The sequence below is a fragment of the Pinus tabuliformis genome, chromosome 7, assembly GCF_031772625.1.
Source record: "Pinus tabuliformis cultivar Carrire ecotype Pingquan chromosome 7, CPIR1, whole genome shotgun sequence".
In the NCBI taxonomy this organism is placed as follows: domain Eukaryota; kingdom Viridiplantae; phylum Streptophyta; class Pinopsida; order Pinales; family Pinaceae; genus Pinus; species Pinus tabuliformis.
In genome coordinates, this window is record NC_142293.1 from 531,383,575 (window position 1) to 531,409,868 (window position 26,294).

The window sequence follows — 26,294 nt, forward strand, 5'->3', positions numbered from 1 at the left end:
AAAAAAATACGCATGAATTTTTAGATCTAGATTCTATGTCTGTATTTGTCTCTATATGTCTCTTTCTTCTTCCCTCTCTCTCCACCTTCTATTCTATGTCTATCTCCCTCCCCCTCTCCTTCTCTCTCTTCTCCTCCCTCTCTCCCCCATCTCTCTTTATCTACCTCTCCCTCCCTCTCTCTATATTTATCTTATTCCCTCTTTCCCCCTCATATCTATATTTATACCTCCTTACATCTCTCCTTATTTGTCTCTCTATATCAGCCCCCTAAACACATGTCAGGCTCTCTATCTCTCTCCCCATATCTATATGTCGATGTATCTATCTATCTATCCCTCTTCCTCCCATCCCCCCCGTCTCTCTCCATCTATATCTCCATATCCCATCTATCTCCCTTCCTCCATTCCTCTCTCTTCTACCCTCTCCCCCGCCCCATCTATATCTCAATCTCCCTTCCTCCCATTTTCTCTCCCTTCCCTCATCTCGTATCTTCCTCATTCCATCTTCATCTCTCCATTGTGACTCCCTCTCTCTCTCCACCTCTATCTCTCAATGTATTTTCTCTTCACTCCATCCCTTTCCCTCTCCATGTCTATCTCTCTCCCTCCCTCTCTCCCCCTCATCCCTCTCTTCATTTCTCTCTCTCACTGTCTCTCCCCCCCACTCTATTCCCGCTTCATCCCACTCTCTTTCTTAAATATGATTTCATTGTATTATATTTAAGAAAGTAACTAAATAAAAAAAAAAAACATAATTGGTTGTAAAATATTAAACCTATATTTTGGATGATCAATCATGTTAAAGAAAATATAATAATAAAAAACTTAAAAGAATCACACATTATCTTTCCTCTATCATTGTTAATCACTTTTCTTTCTCACTTCGCTTGGATCCTTGGTTAATATGCATCTATCGTGGTTCCTTGTAATATTATTTTTATTATATAAATTTCACATATGTATATATATATATATTTTGATAGGTAATCATCCACTTGGGATTTGAAGCAATGACCTATTGTAAGGAGTGCCTTAACAGTGCACCCATTCACCATCAATCCAAAGCCCTGTAGACCTTCACATATGTATATATAAAAGTATTCTCATTTTCTAATTTATTAACACCTCCATTTAATCTCTATGGGAATATTGTTAGTAGTCATGTGGATGGAGGGTTTGGATATACCTTGAAATTAATTTTAACCTTTTTCTCTTAGATTTAATTAAAAAATGTTATAATATTAAATTAAGACAAAGCATTTGTAAAATATTTTGGTTTTGAAATAAGTTATGGTTTTTGGGCATGTGATATTCATAAGTCATGGTATTGGCCCATGCTATTGTAACATAATAATTTTAAGCCTAGATCCATAACATAATAATGAAAAGTTTAGATGGGTATTGATAAACCATGGCATTAGCCCACTGTATTATAATTTTCTTCCCTCCTCTCCCTCTCTATCTTTCTTTTGTGGGTATTGGCCTATGGTGGTGAGAAGCAGAGACAAGGAGAGATAGAGATGTATACAGGGCAGGCAAGAGGAAATAAAAGAGAGGTAAAGACAGGGAGGGAGGAACATATAAAGATATAAAGAGAGAAATGATAGAGAGAGGAGGGGAAGAGAGAGAGTGGGAGGGGAAAGGAAGGAAGGGGGAGAGAGATAGATAGATATGGAGAGAGAGTATGTATGTTTAGGGGGTGAGATAGAGATATAGAGAAGGAGAGACAATGGGAGATAGAGATATTGATGGAGGAGGAAGAGACATGCTTACACTGAAATCAATGAACACTATTAATCTAATTACTTTGAAATTAATGTGCATCATACATCTAGTTGCATCAAATCAGAAATAAACATCTACACTAAAATCAATTCATGTAGTGTAAATAATCAAATAGGATTGGAAATCAACATCTATACTGAAATCAATGCATCTAGTGCAAGCAATCAAATAGGATTAGAAATAAATATCTACAATGAAACATAACGTTACATTAAAAAAAAAAATATGTCTCGACTAATATATATTGTATATGCGGAAGATATGTGTAACATCACTATATATGTGTCGGCTAATATATATTGTATATGCTGAAGATATGTGTAACGTTACTTTAAAATAAAATAAAAATTAGCTTATTCATTGAATAACAAAGAAAATTAGGTAAAGGAAGTGGAGGATTCATTGGGCATATCCTGTAATAATAATGAGGTAAATTTATATTTTATATTTTGTTGTGTTCGGGTTTTAGTTGTAGGAAGGTAAACTCAATATAATGGAAGGTGCTCAATAAAATTAGTAGGAGTGGGGAAATATTGAGTAGAATGTAATATTTAGGGTGGCGTGTGACCTGTAATATTAGGTAAAATTTAATAATTACATTTTAATTAGTATTTCTCCCCACCTAGGGGTGGTTATAAATATTGGGTAACATATAATATTGTAATATTATATTTTATGTAATCAATATATTTGTAACAATTAATATAAATGTGTTCCACCTATAAATTTAATTAATAAGCGGATGAAAACTTAATATGACAAGATTTTTAATCATGAATATTTACCATGGATATTATTAACTTCTAAGTGGCTTTTTTTACAATACCATGGGCCAATACCCACAAGAGAAAGATAGAGAGGGGGAGGAGGGAAGAAAATTATAATACCATTAATATAAATGTGTTCCATCTATAAATTTAATCAATAAGCCGATGAAAACTTAATATTTGCAATATGACAAGATTTTTAATCATGAATATTTACCATGGATATTATTACCTTCTAAGTAGCTTTTTTTACAATACCATGGGCCAATACCCACAAGAGAAAGATAGAGAGGGGGAGGAGGGAAGAGAATTATAATACCATGGGTGACTACCATCATTTATCAATACCATGGGCCATCTAGACTTTTGATTATTATGTTATGGATCTAGGCTTTTAATTGTTACAATACCATGGGCCAATACCACGCCTTATCAATACCACATGCCCAAAAATCTTAACTTATTTCAAAATAAAATATTTTATTTTAATTTAGTTTTATAACATTTTTTAATTAAATCTAAGAGCAAAGAGGTTTTAATTACTCTTGAGGTATATCTAAACCCTCCATCCTCACGACCACTAACAATATTTTCATAGAGATTAAATGGAGGTTTTAATAAATTAAAAAAAGAGAATACTTTAATATATGCATATGTGAAATTTATATATTATAAATAATTAGGATAGGCACATCTTAACCAAGGATCCAAGCCCCTGGATGTGGGTGATCAATAGCTCTGGTACAGCGCAACAGATCCGGGCTAGCAAGTGGCGCAGCCACATGGCCACCTACACTTCCACCTAGAAGCCCACCACCATAATTAAGGGTGTTTTAATATTGTGTGAAGATCGAGGAAACCTTACTCTTATCCATAAGATGGTGATTTCGGACCGCCTTCCCCCTGTTATATCTCCTTTGCACTGCAACTGCCTCCCCGCTGTTGTAGAGCCAAGCTCGTGCACGACAACAGAGAGAAAGTGCCAGATCCTCTGTTGTATTGAAATGGTTGAAGATGCCCACTTCTCACATAATATGCTTTGCTACTTCAGAACTACTGCTACGACCCTAAACTCTGCTTCTGAACCTTGAATTCCCTAGTCTCCTGCTCCCATAGGCCATTCTATCCCCCGTCCTGCTCCTCCTAACACTTTTCGAACCAATTCCAACCAGGAAAATATGCCTCGTTTGCGGCACAGGATGCGATGTAGAAGGGGCAGCAATAGAGGTAGAGCAACTTGCCCTCCCTCACCATCCCTCTCTGCCTCTACTCCTTCGACTTCTTCCTCCCCGTCGCCTACGGCTCACTTCACGGGTCGGTATCCCTCTACCCGCAGTGGTAGGGGGTGTGCTCAGATGGCAGGCTCTAGGCGTGCTGTAGACGCTCACCATCCTCCTAATGCCTCTGTTTCGACAATGCAACCCCTGCCATTCTACCCAATCCTAGTTTCGCTGCACAACGGAGCGCCTGTGCATTATTGCTGCCACTTATGTTGCTTTCAGAGAGGTGCCACAGAGATCTGTCGTCCCAGCTCGCATCATTCAGAAAAGGACCGACACCAACAGAAGGAAAACACTTGGTAGCAGCTCTAGGACTCGTAGAACACATGGTGACGCTCTGAACCAAATGGAAGCTGCTCAGGGACAATACTCTAAGCAGAAATATGTATATGGAAGCAATGACGAGCGAGCAACAGCATGAAGAAGATGACATGGAAGCTTACAAATGGCTAATTATGGAGGAACCTCTACCACCTAATGACACCTAGTAGGCCTAGGTTTTTTCTTTTTTCTTTGAGCACCCGGTCACCAACTTAGGGGTCTCTTCTGTTGCTTTTTGTTGTAAATATTGTCAATTTTATTTTTTTATTCAACAAGCTATTCCACAATCTTACCACAGGCTAGTTCCCCTGTGTGGGTAGCACACTCCTTGAGTTTTGGACTGGTTTCCCCGATGAGGGCAATCTTTTTTCAGTTATTGTTTGCTAAAACATGGTAAAATCTGAGACAAGATCTGCAGAGGCTGGTGCCTCCATGTACTATTTTTTGTTACATTAATAGAAATAGTCATATTTAGAAAAAAAACAAAGGATCCAAGTGATCAAAAAGCAAAGTGATTAACAATGATAGAGGAAAGATAATGCGTGATTCTTTTAATTTTTTTATTATTTTATTTTCTTTAACATGATTGATCCACATATAGGTTTAATATTTTACAACCAATTGTGTTTTTTATTGATTTGGATTCTTTCTTAAATACAATACAATGGGATCATATTTAAGAAAGAGAGTGAGATGGAAGGGGGTATACAGTGTGGGAGAGAGACATAGAGGTGAGAAACACAGTGAGAGAGAGAAAGGAAGAGAGAGAGGAGGGTAGAGAGGGAGGGAGAGAGATGGATTTGGAGGGGGAAAGAGAGGGAGTGACAAGGGAGAGATGAAGATGGAATGAGGGAGAGAGGAGATGAGGGAAGAGAGAGAAAAGGAGAGGATAAAGATAGGGAAAGAATGGGAAGAGAGAGACAGGGAGACATAAATATGGAGGGGGGAGAGAGGAGAGAGAGTATAGGAGAGAGGGAGGGAGATAGTGACAGAGTTGGAGGGTGTAGAGAGAGTGTGTGTATGATGGGGAGAGGGAGGCGAAGATAGAGAAGGATAGAGCGAGGGAGGTAGACACATAATCGAAGGTGGAGAGAGTGGGAAGAAGAAAGAGTCTCGTAGAGAGAAATACAAACATAGAAGTTAGATCTAGAGAGTCATGAATATTTAAGATTTTCAATGTGGTTGTTGATTTATAATCCTATTTGATCACATACACTATATGCATTGATTTTAGTGTAGATGTTGATTTATAATTCTATTTAATACCTTACACTAGATGCATTGATTTCAGCGTCGATGTTGATTTCTACTCCTATTTGATTGCTTGCACAGGATGCATTGGTTTTAGTGTAGATATTGATTTCTAATCCTATTTTATCGCTTGCACTAGATGCATTGATTTCAGTTTAGATGTCGATTACTAATCATATTTAATACCTTACACTAGACGCATTGATTTCAGTGTAGATGTTGATTTCTACTCATATTCGATTGCTTGCATTATATGCATTGGTTTTAGTGTAGAACTTGATTTCTAATCCTATTTGATTGCTTGCACTAGTTGCGTTGATTTCAGTATAGATGTTCATTTCTAATCCTATTTGATTGTTTGCACTAGATGCATTGATTTTAGTGTAGATGTTAATTTATGATTTGATGCAACAAAATGTATGATGTACATTAATTTCAAAGTAATTAGATTAATAGTGTGCATGGATTTCAGTGTAAGCACATCTCTACCTCCTCCATCTATATCTCTATCTCCAAATGTCTCTCCTTCTTTATCTCCCTATCTCAGCCCCTAAACACACACACTCTCTTTCTACATCTATCTATCTCTCTCTCCCTCCCTTCCTTTCCCCTCCCTCTCTCTCTCTAACATTTCTCTCTCCATATCTATATCTCTTCCTACATACACACTCTCTCTCAGTGTAAGCACATAAAAATTATTCAACCATAAATGCAATACTTGACTTTTCATCCTAAATAAAATGTGTGTTTACCCCAAATGTTTTATTCTTGAAACTATAAACTATTTATAATTGGGTACATTCGTATTACTCCCATTTTCCATCATTCAACATTGTTAATTAATTTGCATTCAAATGTTGTAATACAAAATAACTACCATTGAAAATTATTTGGGGTTAAACACTCCATAAGTCACAATGATTGAATTTCAAGAAAACTACTATTAATATTGGAGAGGAACAGAGACAGGGTGTGTTGTTTACTACAATAGCTCGAGTTAAATATTTGAATGGTCTATGATTCCTACTACTCTTTTCATATGATCGATATGACAAAATGGAAAAACTAATAGGTGTGACAATAGGTTTGCACCTCGAGATATTTGATCACTCTCGACACTCGATAGATCCAGTGTTAAGATGGATATAGACTGGTTTTAGTCGTGTGCGGTCGAGATGTACTCTTTATTTCCTTCTCTCTATTTCTTAGTTACCTCAGTTTGTTGAGATGAGAGAGACTATTAGTAATTTGAATGTTGAAAAATGATAAAATACAAAATTTGAGTGCAAAGCGTCAATGTAACAATTTTGATACATAGAAAATGTGAATAATAAGAATATAGTCAATTACAAACAATATTCATTGCAGTCAATCTGAAACTATTTTCTTCTACGCTGAAACCAATTTTAATACAAATGCAAGTCTCTTTTCCAAAAGCATCTTTCCCAATATATAGCTATTTACAAAATCTATTGTATGCACAAAGATATGTCATGTTGCTCTAAAACAAAACTAACATGTCATTTTCTCTAAAATAAAACTAATGTGTTAGACATTATTTCTTGCATGCAGATATATGTATTTTACAATGTGTTAATCATTATTTCTTGCATGTGGATATATGTATTTTAAAAATGAAAACTAATGCTTTTATTGCAAGTAATTAGTTGTTTTAAAAATAAAAATAACCCTATAAAAATTAAATAATAATAATAAATATGACTCATCCTATTAACTCATGGTTTTAAAAATCCATGGTATTGACTCATGGAATTCCTCTGGAATATAATATATTTAATGGGTGATTCAACTACCCTAGATTCATACTAGTTTGATGTTATATTTAGATACATAATTAGCTGTAGAAAATGATGGTAGCCTATAAAGGTTAAACGTTTTTTACAGATATGTTGGCACTAGGCATTTGTCTAGAGAGGTAATATTCTTGCCTACCACTATCCACTTTTTACTAAGTTATATTGGATAAAATATAATACTATAATATTACATTTTACCCAATATTTCTTCTCAATGAGTCCACTTCTTATTGTAATTTTTATTTATATTTGTGATTTAAAATAAACAAAATCAACTATAAAATTAGTAGGAGTGAGAGGAAATATTGAGTATAATGTAATACTTAGGGTGGGGTGTGACGTCAAATATTAGGTAAAATTTAATAATATTACATTTTAATTAGTATTTCCCCACCCCTCACACCAGATCTCTTGTAATCAATATATTTGTAATAATTAATAAAGATGCTTTCGATCTATAAATGAACCAATACCCACAAGAGAAAGATAAAGAGGGAGAGGAGGGAAGAAAACCGTGGGCTACTACCATTATTTATCAATGCCATGGGACATCTAGACTTTTGATTATTATGTTATGGATCTAGGCTTTTAATTATTATGTTACAATACCATGGCTTGTCAATACGACATGCCCAAAAACCATAATTTATTTCAAAATCAAAATATTTTACAAATGCTTTATTTTAATTTAATTTAATAATATTTTTTAATTAAATCTAGTTACTTTTTAGGCATATATAAACCCTCCATCCTTAGGACTACTAACAATATTCCCATAGAGATTTAATGGAGGTTTTAACAAATTAAAAAAAAAAAATGAGAATTTTTTTTATATATACATATGTGAAATTTATATAATATAAATAATATAATAAAGAACAAAGATAGATGCATTTTAACCAAGGATCCAAGCGAAGTGAGAAAGAAAAGTGATTAACAATGATAGAGGAAAGATAGTACATGATTATTTTAATTTTTTTTTAATTGTAGTTTCTTTAAGATGATTGATCCAAAATATAGGTTTAATATTTTACAACCAATTAGGTTCCACTAATATAACATAGATTTTTATAGCTATATGAATTTATACATCTCATTTTAAGGCTTACTTACAATGCAACTTGTGATAAGCTTTAATGGCAATCTTTACGAGTTGCAGAATTTTTGAGCCACAAATTTGTTCTGTCCAAAGCACGAGAAAAGGTTAGAAATCATAGATTTCTCATCACTATCATCATGATAGGTGTATCAAGCGAATGGATAAAAAATTAAAGAGAAAACAAAACGTCCCCTTCTTTCCCTCACACCAACTGCATGATTCTTGTGAACTCTTTGGTGCCTTCAAATACAAAAAGCTGATATATAAACACTGCCTATCTACCCATTCGCCTAGTGTGCCACACAAATGAAAACCCGTGAGTCAAATCAACACACACAAAACAACAGAAAAAAGTAAAAAATCTGAACGAATTGTATCTATAACAGGTGGCAGGGAGAGGGGATATCAGAGCTGTACAAGTCCCAAGCCTTAGCGGTGTTGCTGATGTCCTTCATAACAAGGCAAATGCTCTTCTCCAATCCTTGGCCACACCCGCCCCTAGTACCTCTTTCAGCAAAATCAATTAAGAATTGCATTGAATCATACAGCAAAGAAAGAAGAATGGGTTGGGGGCACTGTAGAATTACTTCTTGAAAGTTGTGGGCGTGCACATGAAATATGGGGCGCGATGGTTGAAGCCTTTAGATAAGGGGTGAGACTGTTGAAGTAGTTGCAGCTAGACCAATGAATTAGTAACTAATTTTCTTGAATTTTTCTTAATCGTCTAACATATAATCTTACTGCTAACAATAATAATAGGCGGGAAGTGGAGAGTTGATTTTAGAGAGAAGTAATTATAACCTTTTTTCTCTTAGATTTAATTTTTAAATGTTATAAAATTAAATTAAAATAAAGCACTTGTAAAATATTTTGATTTTGAAATAAGTTATAAGTTTTGGGCATGTGGTATTGATAAGCCATGGTATTGGTCCATAACATAATAATTAAAAGCCTAGATCCATAACTTAATAGTCAAAAGTCTAGATGTCCCATGGTATTAATAAATAATGGTAGTCCTCCTCTCGTTTTGTGTCTTTCTCTTGTGGGTGTATTCTTCCCTCCTCTAGCTCTGTATCTTTCTCTTGTGGGTATTGGTTCATTTCTATATGGAAGACATCTATATTAATTATTACAAATATATTGATTACAATTGACCCAACCTTACAAATGTTTACTTACATTACATTATCTTTCTCTTGTGGGTATTGGGATGGAAGACATCTATATTAATTATTACAAATATATTGATTACAATTGAACATTACAAATGTTTACTTACATTAAATTTCTTACATTACATCTGCACATGTGCCCTATACTAGGTTGTAGAGCAACTTTCGGTGCAAAATGTTGGGAAAATATTTATAACCACCCCCACCTAATAAATAGTGGTCAAGGGTAAGGGGAAATACTAATTAAAATGTAATATTATTAAATTTTACCAAATATTTGACGTCACACCCCACCCTAAATATTACATTCTACTCAATATTTCACCTCACTCCTAATAATTTTATAGTTGAGTTTGTTTACTTATAAATCACAAATATAAAGAAAAATTACAATAATAAGTGGACTTATTATTGGGTAAAATGTAACATTATAGTATTATATTTTTATCCAATATGACTTAGTAAAAAATTGATAGTGGTAGGCAAAAATATTACATAAAATGTAATAATTATATTTTCCCTAATATTTCCCCACCTCTGTGGACAAATATTTTATCCAATATAACTTAGTAAAAAATAGATAGTGGTAGGCAAAAATATTACATAAAATGTAATAATTACAATTTTCCTAATATTTCCCCATCTTTGCAGGCAAATACCCAGTGCCAATATATCCATAAAAAAAATTACCTTTATAGGCTACCATCATTTTCTACAACTAATTATGTATCTAAATATAACATCAAATTAACATGAATCTAGGGTAGTTGAATCCCCCCTTAAATAGGTTATATTCTAGAGGAATTCCATGAGTCAATACCACGAGTCATTTTTATTTTTTTATTATCTTTTTTTATAGGGCTATTTTTATTTTTAAAAACAACTAATTACTTGCAATCAACACACTAGTTTTCCTTTGTAAAATACATATATCCGCATGCAAGAAATAATGACTAACACATTGTAAAATACATATATCCACATGCAATAAATAATGACTAACATGTTAGTTCTATTTTAGAAAAAATGACAAGTTAGTTTTGTTTTAAAGCAACATGACATATTTGTGCATACAATAGATTTTGTAAATATCTCTATCTTGGGAAGGATGCTTTTGGAAAAGAGACTTGCATTTGTATTGATATTGGAATACTTGCATTTGTATTAATATAATATTATTTATATTATATAAATTTCACATATGTATATATAAAAGTATTATCATTTTTTTAACTTATTAAAACCTCCATTTAATCTCTATGGGAATATTGTTAGTAGTCCTGAGGATGGAGAGTTTATATATACCTAAAAAGTAATTATAACCTTTTTACTCTTATATTTAATTAAAAAATGTTATAAAAATATATTAAAATAAATAATTTATAAAATATTTTGATTTTGAAATAAGTTATAGTTTTTGGGCATGTGGTATTGACAAGCCATGGTATTGGTCCATGGTATTGTAACATAATAATTAAAAGCCTAGATCCATAACATAATAATCAAAAGTCTAGATGTCCCATGGTATTGATAAATAATGGTAGTAGCCCACAATACTCTTCCCTCCTCTCACTCGATATCTTTTTCTCTTGGGTATTGGTTCATTTATAGATGGAAGACATCTATATTAATTATTAGAAATATATTGATTACAATTGAGTCGACATTACAAATGTTTACTTACATTACATCTACACATGTGCCCTATATTGGGCTATAGAGCAACTTCCACTGCAAAACGTTAATCGAGTGAGGGAAATATTACAATATTATATGTTACCCAATATTTATAACCGCCCCCACCTAATATTACATTCTTATCAATATTTCCCCTCACTCCTAGTTGAGTTTGTTTACTTTTAAATCACAAATATAAAGAAAAATTACAATAAGAAGTGGACTCGTTGAGGAGAAATATTAGGCAAAATGTAATATTATAGTATTATATTTTATCCAATATAACTTAGTAAAAAGTGGATAGTGGTAGGCAAAAATATTACATAAAATGTAATAATTACATTTTTCGTGATATTTCCCCACCTTTGCAGACAAATGCCTAGTGCCAATATATCCATAAAAAGAAGTTGTACCTTTATAGGCTACCATCATTTTCTACAACTAATTATGTATCTAAACATAACATCAAACTAGCACGAATCTTGGGTAGGAATTCCATGAGTCAATACCATAGATTTTTAAAACCATGAGTCAATACCATGAGTCATTTTTATTTTTTTTATTATTTGTTTTTTATAGGGTTATTTTTATTTTTAAAACAACTAATTACTTTCAATAAACGCACTAGTTTTCCTTTGTAAAATACATATATCTGCATCCAAGAAATAATGACTAACACATTAGTTTTGTTTTAGAGAAAATGACATGTTAGTTTTGTTTTAAAGAAACATGACATATCTTTGTGAATACAATAGATTTTGTAAATAACTCTATCTTGGTAAGGATTCTTCTGGAAAAGAGACTTGCATTTTTATTAATATTAGTTTCAGCAGTGAAGAAAATAGTTGTAGCTTGAGTGCAATGAATATTGTTTGTAATTGACTATATTCTTAGTATTCACATTTTCTATCTATCAAAATTGTTACATTGACACTTTGCACTCAAGATTAGTATTTCATCATTCAAGTTACTAATAGTCTCTCTCATCTCAACAAACTGAGGTAACTAACAAATAGAGAGAGAGATAAGGAAATAGAGAGGTGCATCTCGACTGCACACGACTGAAACCAACCTAGATCCATCTTAACACCGGATCTATCAAGGGCCGAGAGGGATCAAATCTCTTGATGTACAAAACTATTGTCACACCTATTATTTTTTCCATTTTCTCATATCGATCATATGAAAAGACTAGTTGGAATCATAGACCATTCAAATATTTAACTTGAGCTACTATAGTAAACAACACACCTTGTCTCTGTTCCTCTCTAATATTAATAGTAGTTTTATCAAAATTCAATCATTGTGACTTATGGAGTGTTAAACCCCAAATAATTTTCGATGGTAGTTATTTTCTATTACCGTGTTTGAATGCAAACTAATTAACAATGTTGAATCATGGAAAATGGGAATAATAATATGTACCCAATTATAAATAGTTTATAGTTTCAAGAAGCAAACATTTGGAGTAAGCAACCATTTTATTTAGGATGAAAATTCAAGTATTGTATTTATAGTTGAATAAATTTTATGTGCTTACACTGAGAGAGAGTGTGTATGTTTTTCGGGTGAGAAGGAGAGACAAGAGGAGATAGAAACATAGATGGGGGGGGCAAGGGAAGAAGAGAGATGCAAAGATAGGGAGGGAGGAAGAGACATAGATATGGAGAGAGAAATGTTATAGAGAGAGAGAAGGGAAGAGAGAGAGGGGGAATGGAAAGGAAAGGAGGGAGAGAGAGATAGATAGATGTGGAAAGATAGAGTGTATGTTAGGGGCTGAGATAAAGAGATAAAGAAGGAGAGAAAATGGGAGATAGAGATATAGATGGAGGTAGATATGTGCTTACACTGAAATCAATGCACACTATTAATCTAATTATTTTGAAATTAATGTACATCATACATTTTGTTGCATAAAATGAGAAATTAACATCTACACTAAAATCAATGCATCTAGTGCAAACAATCAAATAGAATTAGAAATCAACATCTATACTGAAATCAACACATCTAGTGCAAGAAATCAAATAGGATTAGAAATCAATATCTACACTGAAACTAATGCATCTAATTCAAGCAACCAAATATGAGTAGAAATCAACATCTACGCTGAAATCAATGCATCTAGTGTAAGGTATTAAATATGATTAGATATTGACATCTAAACTGAAATCATTGCATCTAGTGCAAGTGATAAAATAGAATTAGAAATCAATATCTACACTAAAACCAATGCATTTTGTGCAAGCAATCAAATAGGAGTAGAAATCAACATCGACACTGAAATCAATGCATCTAGTATAAGGTATTAAATAGAATTATAAATCGACATCTACACTAAAATCAATGCATATAGTGCATGTGATCAAATAGATTATAAATCAACAACCACATTGAAAAACTTAAATATTCATGACTTTCTAGATCTAACTTCTATGTCTATATTTGTCTCTATGAGACTCTTTCTTCTTCCCTCTCTCTCCACATTCCATTATGTGTCTAACTCCCTCCCCCTCTCCTTCTCTCTCTTCCCCTCCATCTCCCCCATCTCATTCTATCGGCCTCTCCCTAACCTTATATATCTTTCTCTTCTTTCCCCTCTCCCCCTGTTATCTATATTTATACTCCCTCCATCTGTCCTTATTTCTCTCTCTATATCAACCTCATAAACATATGTCATGCTCTCTCTCTCTCTCTCTCTCCATATCTATCTATCTATATATCTATCTCTCCCTCCTCTCTCTCTCTCTCTCTCTATACCCCCTTCATCTCCCATCTATCCCTCTTCCTCCCTCCCTCTCTTTGCCTCTCTTTTCTATCCTCTCCCCCACCCCATCTATATCTCTATATCCCATTGTCTCTCCTTCTCACCCACAAAACATACACACTCTCTCTCCTTCCCTCCTCCTCTCCCTCTCTCTCTCCACCTTCTCTCTCTCTCTCTCTTTCTCTCCCCTCCTCACTGAATCTCCATCTCACCCTTGTCACTCCCTCTCCACCTTTCTCTCTCTATGCATTTCTTCCCCTTCCAACTCCATCTCTCTCTCCCCCTCTCTCTCTTCTCTCTCCCCTTCTCGCCCACCTCTCTCCATCTCTCCCCCCATCATACACACACTCTCTCTACACCCTCCAACTCTGTCACTATCTCCCTCCCTCTCACCTTCTCTCTCTCCTACTCTCTCCCCCCTCCATATCTATGTCTCCCTATCTCTCTCTCTTTGTTGAAATATGGCAACAAGAATATTCCAATTTAATTTGTCCTTGAATTAAATTGTGAATTAAAATCGAATTTAGTCTTTACAACTACTTGGAAATAATTACTTAATTTATTTTAAATTAATTAGTTGGAGAAATTCGAGTTAGAAGTCCTTCTAAAATCATGCAAGAGTTATCCAAGATAAGATGAGTTATATTTGAGTTTTAATTAGTTAACTCAGTTTACTGAGTTAAGTCCAATTAAATTAGTTCCAAACTGTTTAAGGAACTAATAGTGAGTTAATAGTGAGTTGATGCATTAATGCACTCAACTAGTGGTACTCCAGTTAACTGAAGATTCCCTCATCAGAAACTCATGCATGTCTATTCTGAGAAAGACCAATTGAAACAAATGTTCAAGGACAATGTACTATCAGTTGCATGTGTTTTCTCATGGAGAAAACTCATGCATGTAGTCAAGGATTCATTCTTGAGGATTGCGCAATTTTGAAGGCTTGGTTTTCCACTTGGTAACATGCAAATCATCCACAAGGAATAGTGCAAAGAAATAGGAACTTGGAGGGTAGAGAGGAAACTAGAGAGAATCCAAGATTTTCCTGTGAGCATCTGTGAGGATTGTACTAAGAGCTGGCTAGCTGTGAGAGCTAAGGCTTTGTATAATTCCTATGTATTTCCACCATGTATGATAATACAATAGTGTGGGGTTTTTATCCGAGGATTTCCCTGAAGTATTTTCAGGTGTATTGTGACATTGATTCTTCTTCTTCTGGTTATATTGTTCAGCGCGATCTTTAAGCTTCCGCAAATTGATAGTAGAAGTAAGTTATAGTATTCTGATTTGATTTATATTGCATTATCGGGTTAACCTATCACCAAATTTTCTACACTCTTCCCCTTCTTTCCCTATCTTTATCCTCTCCTTTTCTCTCTCTCTTCCCTTGTTCCTATCTCCATCATTCCATCTTCATCTCTCCCTTGTCACTCCCTCTCTTTCCCCCTACAAATCCCTCTCTCTCCCTCCTCTCTCTCTTCCTTTCTCTCTCTCACTGTGTCTCTCACCTCTATGTCTCTCTTCCACACTCTATTCCCCCTTCCATCTCATTCTCTTTCTTAAATATGATCCCATTGTATTGTATTTAAGAAAGTATCTAAATTAATAAAAAAACATAATTGGTTGTAAAATATTAAACCTATATTTTGGATCAAACATGTTAAAGAAAATACAATAATAAAAAATTTAAAAGAATCATGCACTATCTTTCATCTATCATTGTTAATCACTTTGCTTTCTGCTTGGATCCTTGGTTAAGATGCATCTATCCTAGTTCTTTATAATATTATTTATATTATATAAATTTCACATATCTATATATTAAAGTATTCTCATTTTCTAATTTATTAAAACCTCCATTTGATCTCTATGAAAATATTGTTAGTAGTCCTGAGGGTGGAGGGTTTAGATATACCTCAAGAGTAATTATAACCTTTCTACTCTTGGATTTAATTAAAAAATGTTATAAAATAAAATAAAAATAAAATATTTTTATTTTGAAATAAGTTATTGTTTTTGGGCATGTGGTATTGATAAGTCATGGTATTGTAACAAATAAAAGCCTAGGTCCATATCATAATAATCAAAAGTGTAGATGACCCATAGTATTGATATACCATGGTAATGGACCATAAATGGCAGTGACCCATGGTATTATTTCATCTATTGGCTTACAACTCTGAATACTTTCTATTTATAATTTCTGCTCCACAAGTTCTCTTCACCATCTCATCTCATTTCATTCTTGCTTCATTTCCTTCTTTCCTTTGTGATTGATATCAATGGCTCTTTCAAAATTAGTATCAGTGTTAGGAATTTGTATTTTCGCCCTCTTCCTGCTATCTCCGGTAACAGCTATAGACGATGATCCACGTGCCTTTCAAAACCCGCAGTCAAAGGCGACTTTCTCAGGTAAAATACCACTGAATCACTGGAATTTATTTTTGTTTTACTTTCTGGAATTTATTTCGCCAAAGTCGTTGATCGTGCCTGTGGAAAGACTGGTAAAATGGTTTGATCTGTGTTTAGCACCTGTAGCACTGGGCAGGGGGTATCAGGTCAAGTGTGAGTGCTGCTGTGTGTCTGGGGTGTGTGATCAGTGCGTCTATTGCTGTAAATAACAGAAATCAAGTGCTTATGCTGCTGCGTCCAATGCTGTAAATAAGACAGCCGTGCCACGGAGACGTTAGTTATGTTTGGCAGTTAATAAGACATACAATGAGACACCATTTTAAATCTTAAATATGACTGGATTATTAAATATTTTAGGGTTTATTTTTATGTTATTTTGATCACTGGTTTATTAAATGTTTCAATGTCACTGGTTTATTAAATGTTTCAATGTCATGGTGTTTGTTCCCCCAACAATTTTAAATGTCTTATTCTTTTTATGGTTTTCTATTTAGTTTCAATGTATTTAGATCGGGTATCACTGGGCAGAGTTTATTAAGTGTTCTAATAAATATGTATGTGTGTTTTTTTAATGGCCTCTATATATCTCATTCAGGTTATGGTTTTTTAATTTAAATTTTGGTATCCAAGGGAAATAAGGGAAATAATGTCTAGTGACATTAAAAAAATGGTATAAGTTTTTATTATTTAAAAAAGAGATATATAATTAATAGTTTTAAATATTTTATTTTTTTGTTATTTAAAATAGATATTAGAATAGTTTATTTATGATCGATTCAAATATTTTATATTTATTTTTTCTGTCGAAATATTAATATAGGTATTTAAATATTTTGTTTAAAGCACAATGAAATATTTTTAAACAATAAATAGATTATATATTTCTCTTAAACTAAAATTGAAAATATTAGGAATTTTTTATTTTATATAAAATAATGTTTTTTATACACTGAAATATTTTATATCTGATTAACACTTTTATGTTATATTATATTCTTTTAAAATATTACATGCAAACTTTATGATTAGAATGGAATGATGTGCACATTTTTTTTATACTAGGATGTAAGATTGCACATGTCAACTCCATATTGACTAGTGGACGAAATAGTCATTTACTGAAAATTTTCAAGATAAATTACTTTATCTTTTTATATAAATATGATGTAAAATTAAGGTTGAAGTTCGTCATGGGGTGTTCACCGGAGGGCCAATATGGAGGGCCATAATGCGGCGAGCCCAACATGCATTAATGGATGGCACATGGGATTACACCCACTAGTATTATTATCACCAGCTACCCTTACAATGACCAGGTATTGGATATCTCACTCAGCAATTTCATTTGAAGGTATTTGGTGGCATTACACCCACTAGTGTTATTTATCACCAGCCACCTTTACTATGACTAAGTATTGGAGATGGAAGACAACAATTTCATGGGGGACATAGGCTCATCCATAAGCTAATATTGAGGATCCATTGCTAACAAATTGTATCACCTTAGAAGACAAATAGGAGAAAGTTGGTTTCATGGTATGAGATGACATGAGAGAAGCCATTTGCTAGCAATCAATACTACTTGCTCACTATCATTCTTTATGGTGCAACACTATGAGCAGGTTTTTTTCTCCATGGTTTATTTAGTTTTCTTTTTAAACTATTATTTTGCTCACCTAGCATTTGGTTTTAAGTGGTTTTGCGTGGGGGGTTTGTCTCACTAGATTTCTCTTTAGTTCTCCTTGTCAAAAGGTTTTATCTTTGGCATTTTCTTCTTATTTATTTTTTCTTTTTCTTATCAATTGAAATATTATAAATATGTATGAAAGTTCCTTCATTATCTCAATTTATCACTTTATTATTTGTTTCTATTATTTGTATTGGGCAACACTAGCAATATTGCTCAATCACTTCTAGCTCTTTTGCATTTGCATTTTCATTTTCTCCCTCTAATATAACAACCAATTATCGTGTCTCTAGAAGCCTGCAGGAAACATCAACACCTTCTGTAACACCCTTAGATCATGATACTGTGCCTCTTGGACAGGAACTGCACCACCATCGTGTAAAATACCACTGAAATACCAAACATCCCAAGTAGACTCTTTTGGTTAAGAAAATTTGAAAAGCTTGAAGTTGCTCCCTCATGAGAGAAGTGTTGTACGTGCTATTCACTATTATATATATATATATATATATATATAGGGATGTTCAAAATGTGTTTTAAATCTATAAATAATTTGAGGGTTTATAATGTATTTTGAATCTATAATTTACAAGTTTGTTGTGTGTTTAGGGGTGGTAGGGCGCTCACCACAGATCCTCAGGTATCTTGCACCAAATGTTGTGAAGGCTATTGCACAAGTTACAGTTTTGGATAGACAAACCAGACCCCACAAATGTTTATGTTTTCGTGGGAGAGCTAATAGGACATGCAATGATATCTTGCACCAACTATTGTGAAGGCTATTGCACAAGTTGCAGCGTTGGATAGATAAACCACACCCCACAAATGCTTATGTTTTCATGGGAGAGCTAATAGGACCTACAATAAGGCTATTTGGCTTTAATTATGGAATGCCTGGGCCACTTTGCTCACTAAATTGTCAAAATGTTTCCATGCTTTAATTATGACATGCCTTGGCTCACTTTGATGACTAGTTTATTAAATTGGTTTATTAAATGTTTCAATGTTTATTTGCCTGTTCTCCATTTATTTCTTAAATGTTTCAATATTTCATTCTCATTATGCTTTTCAATCTAGATTAAGGGATATGAGTGGGAAGAATGTCAAGTCAGATTAGAAAAGGGTATAAATTCTCATTATAAAAGAGATATATAACTCATGATTTCTAAAATTTTATACACCTCTCTTTTATATGGATCCCAAATATTACAGTTCATAGATCAATTTTATGTTAAAAACTAAATAAAATATGAGTCTAAGATTTTATCTTTACTTTCTATATTTATATATACAAATAAATATATATGAAGTTGATGTTGAAATATATTAAATATTATAGATATTGAATATTTTAGCTTTAATATGAGTCTAAGATTTTATCTTTACTTTCTATATTTATATATACAAATAAATATATATGAAGTTGATGTTGAAATATATTAAATATTATAGATATTGAATATTTTATTTAAAGCTAATATTTAAATATTTGTAAATGATTAAAAATTATATATTTGTCTCATAATTAAATTGAAAATATAACAATTTTATTTATTTTTAGTTAGTTTATTTATCTATATAAAGTTGATAGAAAATTAAGTTACTATGGACATTGACATATTTTATTTACAGCTAACACTTCATTGTTACTAATATTTTTTTTTTAAATAATATATATGGAATGAATTACTCATTTCCTTCATACTTTGGTGTAATATTGCACATGTGGACTCTATATTGAGTAGAGGATGAATTTCACATCTCCCTCATACTAAAAAAGAGGAGGCAATTATAGAGGAAATTAGTAATTTTTCACTATAAATTAATTTATCTCCATGTATAAATATGATGTAAAATTAAGATTGACAATTAAGTTCTCCATATGGGGTGTTTTCCCAAGGATGAATGGGGAGGGGCATAATGAAACCAACCCAACATGCAATAGTAGACGAGGCATGGCATTACCTCGTATTATTTATCACCATCCACCCTTACTATGAGTAGATGTTGAATACCTCATGAGTAGTTATTTTCTCCCATGGTCTATTTAATGTGGTTTCTCAACTATTTTTTCTCTCACCTAGTGTTTCGCTTAGCGTGGAGGCTCTATCTCAATCGATTTCTCTTTGGTCCTCCTCCTTCAAAGGTTTTATCTATCTTAGCCTTTTCTTCTTATGTTCCCTTTTCTTCCTCTTACTAATTGAAATGTTATAATTGTGTATGCAGGTTCCTCAACTTTCTCAAATTTCCACTCTTGCCCCTACCTGTCATTCACCACCATTCATTATTAGCCTTTTCCCATAATTATCACCATATTGCCCCGATGTTTGTTATTTCTCTTACCCCTATGGGGGAACTTCTATCATCAATATAACCCATGGGTGTTGATTGTCACGTGCCCCCACCAACTTCACGATCACATTCACACACAAAGGTTACATCCATGGACCGTTTGGGAGCCCCCTTCTGGCCCCGAATAACAATTTTGACTTCCTTTGTTCCATCTAAAGTGGTTTCTCAAGATAGCCTTTTGCAAGATATTCCACCATTAACCGACAAGGGTTGTTTAGTGGACATAACAGTATATGTTTCCTCTGAGTAGGTTATGTAACCTACTACTCCACACACTAGTGAATCTCCACCATTGGGCAAGCATTCACAATGAGATCCTTCATTGATGATTCTTTTCATTATGATGACTTGAAGTGATTCTAGGGATTTTTTGTTTAAATTATATGCTTTAACACTTGTAACTATTGAAGAGTGGTATAGTAGAGAGGTTTAGAGTGGGGAGGAGGAAAAAACCCTCATGATTGATTAGATAATATTTAGTGACCTTTTTGGCTTGAATTATAAAGTACTAGTTTTCAAGCTATAATTTATTGTGGAAAAAATCTAATGAGAATTGTGTTTCTTTGTGTAATCCCCAAAGAGAAGAAGCACACCCCAAATGAAAAAAAATTGAGCTCCTTCTGCTAGTAATAGGAGAATGGCTGACTTTTAGGATGAAAATGATGGTGGTGATGGTGGAAGTGGTCAAGTGACCCATTTTGTATATACAAAATTATATTGCAAATGATAATGTTTGGGCATGGGATGTTGCTCATATATTATAATCATTTTCTATATATGTCACCACATGCCATGCTTCCATGTTTAGGCATGAGGTGTCATTTTGTATATTGAACAAGTTTTTCCAGGTGTGTGTGTGTGAAATGAAGTGTTTTTCTACTTGTTGATGTAGTGTTATATTATTAGGTTGAATTCTTCTTCTATGTCATGATGATGCAATATCACCTATTGTTAAGTGAGCACTCTAACATGATGTATTGTTGAAGGTGTTTGGATTAGGTTATTAAATACATGTTGCATCACGCAAGTGCATGGAAAGAGGGATATAGTCCTTGTCTCCATAAATATTTGTTCATCCTAGGGTTTGTGTACTCCAATCCTTGGAATCCAACTCTCACATCAACATAAAATATAACGCCTACATGTAATATCATCAAATATAAGTAACAACCTCGTATTCCAGGAAAGGAATCACACCATGTTGAAGACTCATCAATTTCATCTCACGATGATATTTCCCTAGCCTCACATCTAATAATAACAAGGTTTTATAATCATTCAAGGTGTTAGCCTAATTTCCCATGTCTTCTACTAGGTTAGAAAATATAATAGTACAACAAGATCCACCATAGTCATCATCATGGATCACACCAAGTACATGCTCCTCTCTATGGTCTACATGCATATAATAAACACTAGAGTCATATTATAAAACCTAAAATTCATGCAATGGAAACCTTTCCATGAAGCATACAAGACATCTCTTTGCTATTTTCTTATTCTCAAGTTTTCTCATGCAACTTAATTTCATGATACTCGGATTTCCTTATCAACCTACCCTCTTTCTCCCTACAAGCTCTAAGACAATACAATGAATAGAGTATAATGATGGAAAACCATACAAAAAAAAAATTATTTTTCCTTACATATAAATAGGTAAGGGAGGCTTACATAATAAGGAAATAATTCCATACAAGTGAAGAACCCTCCAAGCATATCCTCCTTGGGATCGACACCCCTCCTCTAAGATGGTGCACTCATTAACAAGTTGTTCCAAAGCTTCCCGTCCCATGGTTTACTATTAAATTTCCCTTATTCAAGGTTATTCTCCCCTAACTATGTGCCACATGTCCCCGATATTATTTTTATTTTATTAATAGATTTAGAACCACACGCAGGTACATTAAGAATCCCCCTATTGTAACCGGAAACTCAATTATTTTACTAGGTGTTGATATTTTCAAATTGCATTTACATTCACATAATAAAAATATTTTTTGATGCACTAGTTGTATATGTCAACAAATACCCATATAATGATGATACCATATCACTCAACTATTATAGTAATGTCAGCATCTCCCTCAAGTCACTTTCACCTCAACATAGAAGTGGGACACTATATGGCTGCCTAGCACTTTGGTGGGTTCTTTAGGAACCCTCCCCCATTGGTCTCTCTTCCTTGGCACCTCTTGTTCATGGATATAAAGATTAAATTGAGAAATGTATATAAGTTATACTCTTTAAATTGTCTCATAAAATCCAACACCTTATGCAAAATTTGCTTTTCCCTTTACTAAATAAGACCCTAGCCTCAAAAGATCCTCAATAAATCATTTTTTGGGCTATGAAATCCTATGAAAGGGGTATTTCTCGATGTAATCTAGTGCTAGGACTCCAAGACAATTGACAGTTTTCCAATTAGATTGTTTTTCTCATTTTACGAACAATTGCATCTCACTTTCTTGAGCCTTTAAAACATATAATGTGAATTTAATTTATGTGTATAAAAACTAGACCAAGTAAGAAAATTGAGTTTCTTAAGCTATGGAAAGTGTGTTTCTCCAAGGCCCGTGCAAGAACACTACTCACAATCACTTGAGTGATTAGTTTTCAAAACACAACCCTTTCTAATAAATTTGCATTGGCCTTTTATAAACAAAAGCCTAGCTTCAAATATTATCAATAAATCACTTCTAGCCTATGAAATCCTAGGAGGGGAGGTGCCCCTATCATAAACTAGTTTCAAATTCCAACGAAATCGAGGGTCTTCCCAACGAAATAGAATTACTACGATTTTTATTAATTAAACTCTCAAATTATGTACATATTTCATAATTATTGCTACCATACTTTAAGGAACTTATTTGTATTGTATTTTCCTATATATTACATGAAAAATATGGAAAAAAGGTTGGTTTTTGAAAAATAAATAGTCATTGTCTGTGTGTTTTGAAGACTTTATTCATTGCAGTTTGCCAAGATCAGTAGATTCTGACCATTGATATAAATATGCATTTATGTGTGTTTTATTTTTTCTTCTTTCATAATCTCATGAAAATATATGTATTTAGAGTATTTGAATAAGAGTAATTAATACAAAATTCATCTCTCATTTGATTCTCTAGGTTAAGATTTTCAAATATTCTGATTTTGAGCTTCTAAAGCTACTCTAGGATTCACTGTGAATTCCATATTGTAGTGGATTGTTATCCTACTTTCTCCCTCCACCTATATCAATGAAAAAGTTTTAGGATCTGTTATCCACCTTGCCTTTATCAATCCTGATCAAACAACCAGTTATCTTCGTAAATTAATCTAAACCCTAGTAGCTTGACTCCATGAACCAATGAAATATTTCCCTCAAGCCCAACCAAACCCTACATTACACAATATATCTAAAGATATATCCATTGTGTAAAGGTACAGTCAGTTATTGATTCAGTGATTAGGCTGTCAGAGAGAGAACCCTCTCTTAATTGAAGGGATCAGCCTTCAATATGTAAGTTGGAGTGTAAAGGTTACTTTTGAAACTTCACTCCCATAGCCAACATGACATTTCTAAGTGATAACAATGGCCAAGGGGTATTATTAACACACAAAAATAAACATTGAAACATTTAACAAATCAGTCATCAAAGTAGCAAAGGAATGTTGTAATCAAATCCTTGGAGCTTTATTACACACTTGATTAGCTCCCAAGCAAACATAAACAATAGTGTAGTCTCGCTTTATCTAAATCCATAAATCCATGGCTACAACCTCGCATATAATTAGCATCTTTGTTGTTATCTAGAAGCATCCAATGCACTATCCATGAACAATATATAAACAACCTTGGGGGCCTCTGTGGGGCATGTATGAATCATGAGCATTGTTATCCATCCTAAACACACACATCAAATAATTTTACAATTAGTAATAAATTGTTAAATTATTTTTTATAATATAACTCAATTTTGTTTAGATATTTTTTTTAGTTCTAAAATTTGATTAACTAGGAACACAAATTTGATTTATGAAATCTTCATGAAATAATAGAAATAAAAGTGTTCACAAAATATTTTGTAACATCTGAGGACATTAAGTTTATGCAACACTATTATTATAGTTGAGAAACTCTAATCTTTTCAACTTTTATTAACCAAAACTTGGAGATTTAACTCCTACTTTTCTTGTGCAGTTTGAATGATGTTCCTCATCATTAAATGTAATTGTTGTGTGGTTGTTAATTACTTGGATTTTGAGATATTTAGTTCAACTAAAATTGTTCCTAGTTTAGTGTTTAGTTGAGAGATTTTCTCAACTAAGTGATTGTGTCATTAAGATAAAATTTCTATCTTGAACCAATAATTGATCTATTTATATGCATGTTTAATGTAATAAAAATTGAGTTTTTTTCATGCAAATAGTTTATTAAATTAATATCGAAGCCACTAGATCTAGGTTAACTCCATGAAGGGAGGAATTAATATTTATGATAGAGATGAAAGAGTTATTTGAGTTATTTTTGGTCTGAATAGATCAGAGAAGGTGTATTAAAACAAATTATTGTGTATGTAATTTCTAGTCGCCATTTGCATTGGAGTTTGGTGGTGTTGTGGAATTCGATCTCATATTGGGTGATATGGTTGAGACCATTAATGACATTGATGTAGTCTCTTGGTAATCAATTCTCTATTTATCTATATTTTAGAGTGGATATTCTTATTCTTATTGTTTTTCTTGGTTGGCTAAAATCAAGGCACAACACTCACAATATTTTACTCGCTTCAATATTGTGCAAGAGCGTGGTTAGTGAAATTAAGTTGGTCTGGACTGTTACTAGAGAATTTAAAGAATAACTCATGATGATTGAAAAGGAGGAACAAATTGGTGGTTTGTAATAGAAAGCTTAAGATAAGTGAAAAGGGTTGTAGGATTACATTATGTATAGGTTTAAGGAGAGGCCCACATATTGCATAAGATAATTTCCTATAAAAGGGTATATTTGAAGGGACCAAGGTCATAGAATGTGAAGGTCATTCAACCTTACAGAAATTGATTAATGATATACATTTTATAGCCATTGATGATTTTAGAGTGTGTTGTCTTGCATCTAGTAGGGTTCGATAGTGTGCTTATGAAATCCACTTAAAATCAAAATACAAAATTTGTTCATTGTAATGTGTTGAGTGTGTAATATTTCAGTGAAAGGAGGACACAACTTAATGTTCTTGTGAAGTCAGGAATAAATTGTTGAAACGAGGTCATATCTAAGTGATTAGGATGTTGAATCTTCTCGGGTCAAAACAATGATACAACTGCCAACGACAATTGTTGTTTCTTCTATTATTGTGCAGGAGTAGGTTGTGTTGCTGGGCTCAGTTGATCCAACATGTAATGGATTTAGATCAAGGTATGTGTCTAGGTTGTTGACTGCTTTCCCAGAGACAAAAAAGGGTTTGGCCAACGATCCATTACATCGCAACATGATTTCTAGTATTCAAACTTCAAAGCATATTCTATAGAGCAATCGAGTCCCTCGTTGAAGCTCTAGTTTAGATATGATTAGCCAACTTGCTTAAAAATATGTGTATTATTAAATTGTTTGAAGGCCACTAGAGAAACTATATCTGGTGATATATTTATATTATTGATAAAATAAATTTTGTATTATAATTTTTTTTGTAAAATTGGTGATGATGAACTTCCAAAATCATATCAAGAAGTCATTTTGTAAAAATCACTCTAGATACATTTTGTGTCTAGATGACTTTCCTATACAACTAGCGAGTACAACAGTTGGAACCCATGTATCTAGGTAGATGGGATCTCATCGATAGAATGAGTGGTATTTAAACTATTGAAAACAGGTAATTGATTGTGTTTAAAGCTACTATTTTAAGAGATTTATTGGAAGTAAAA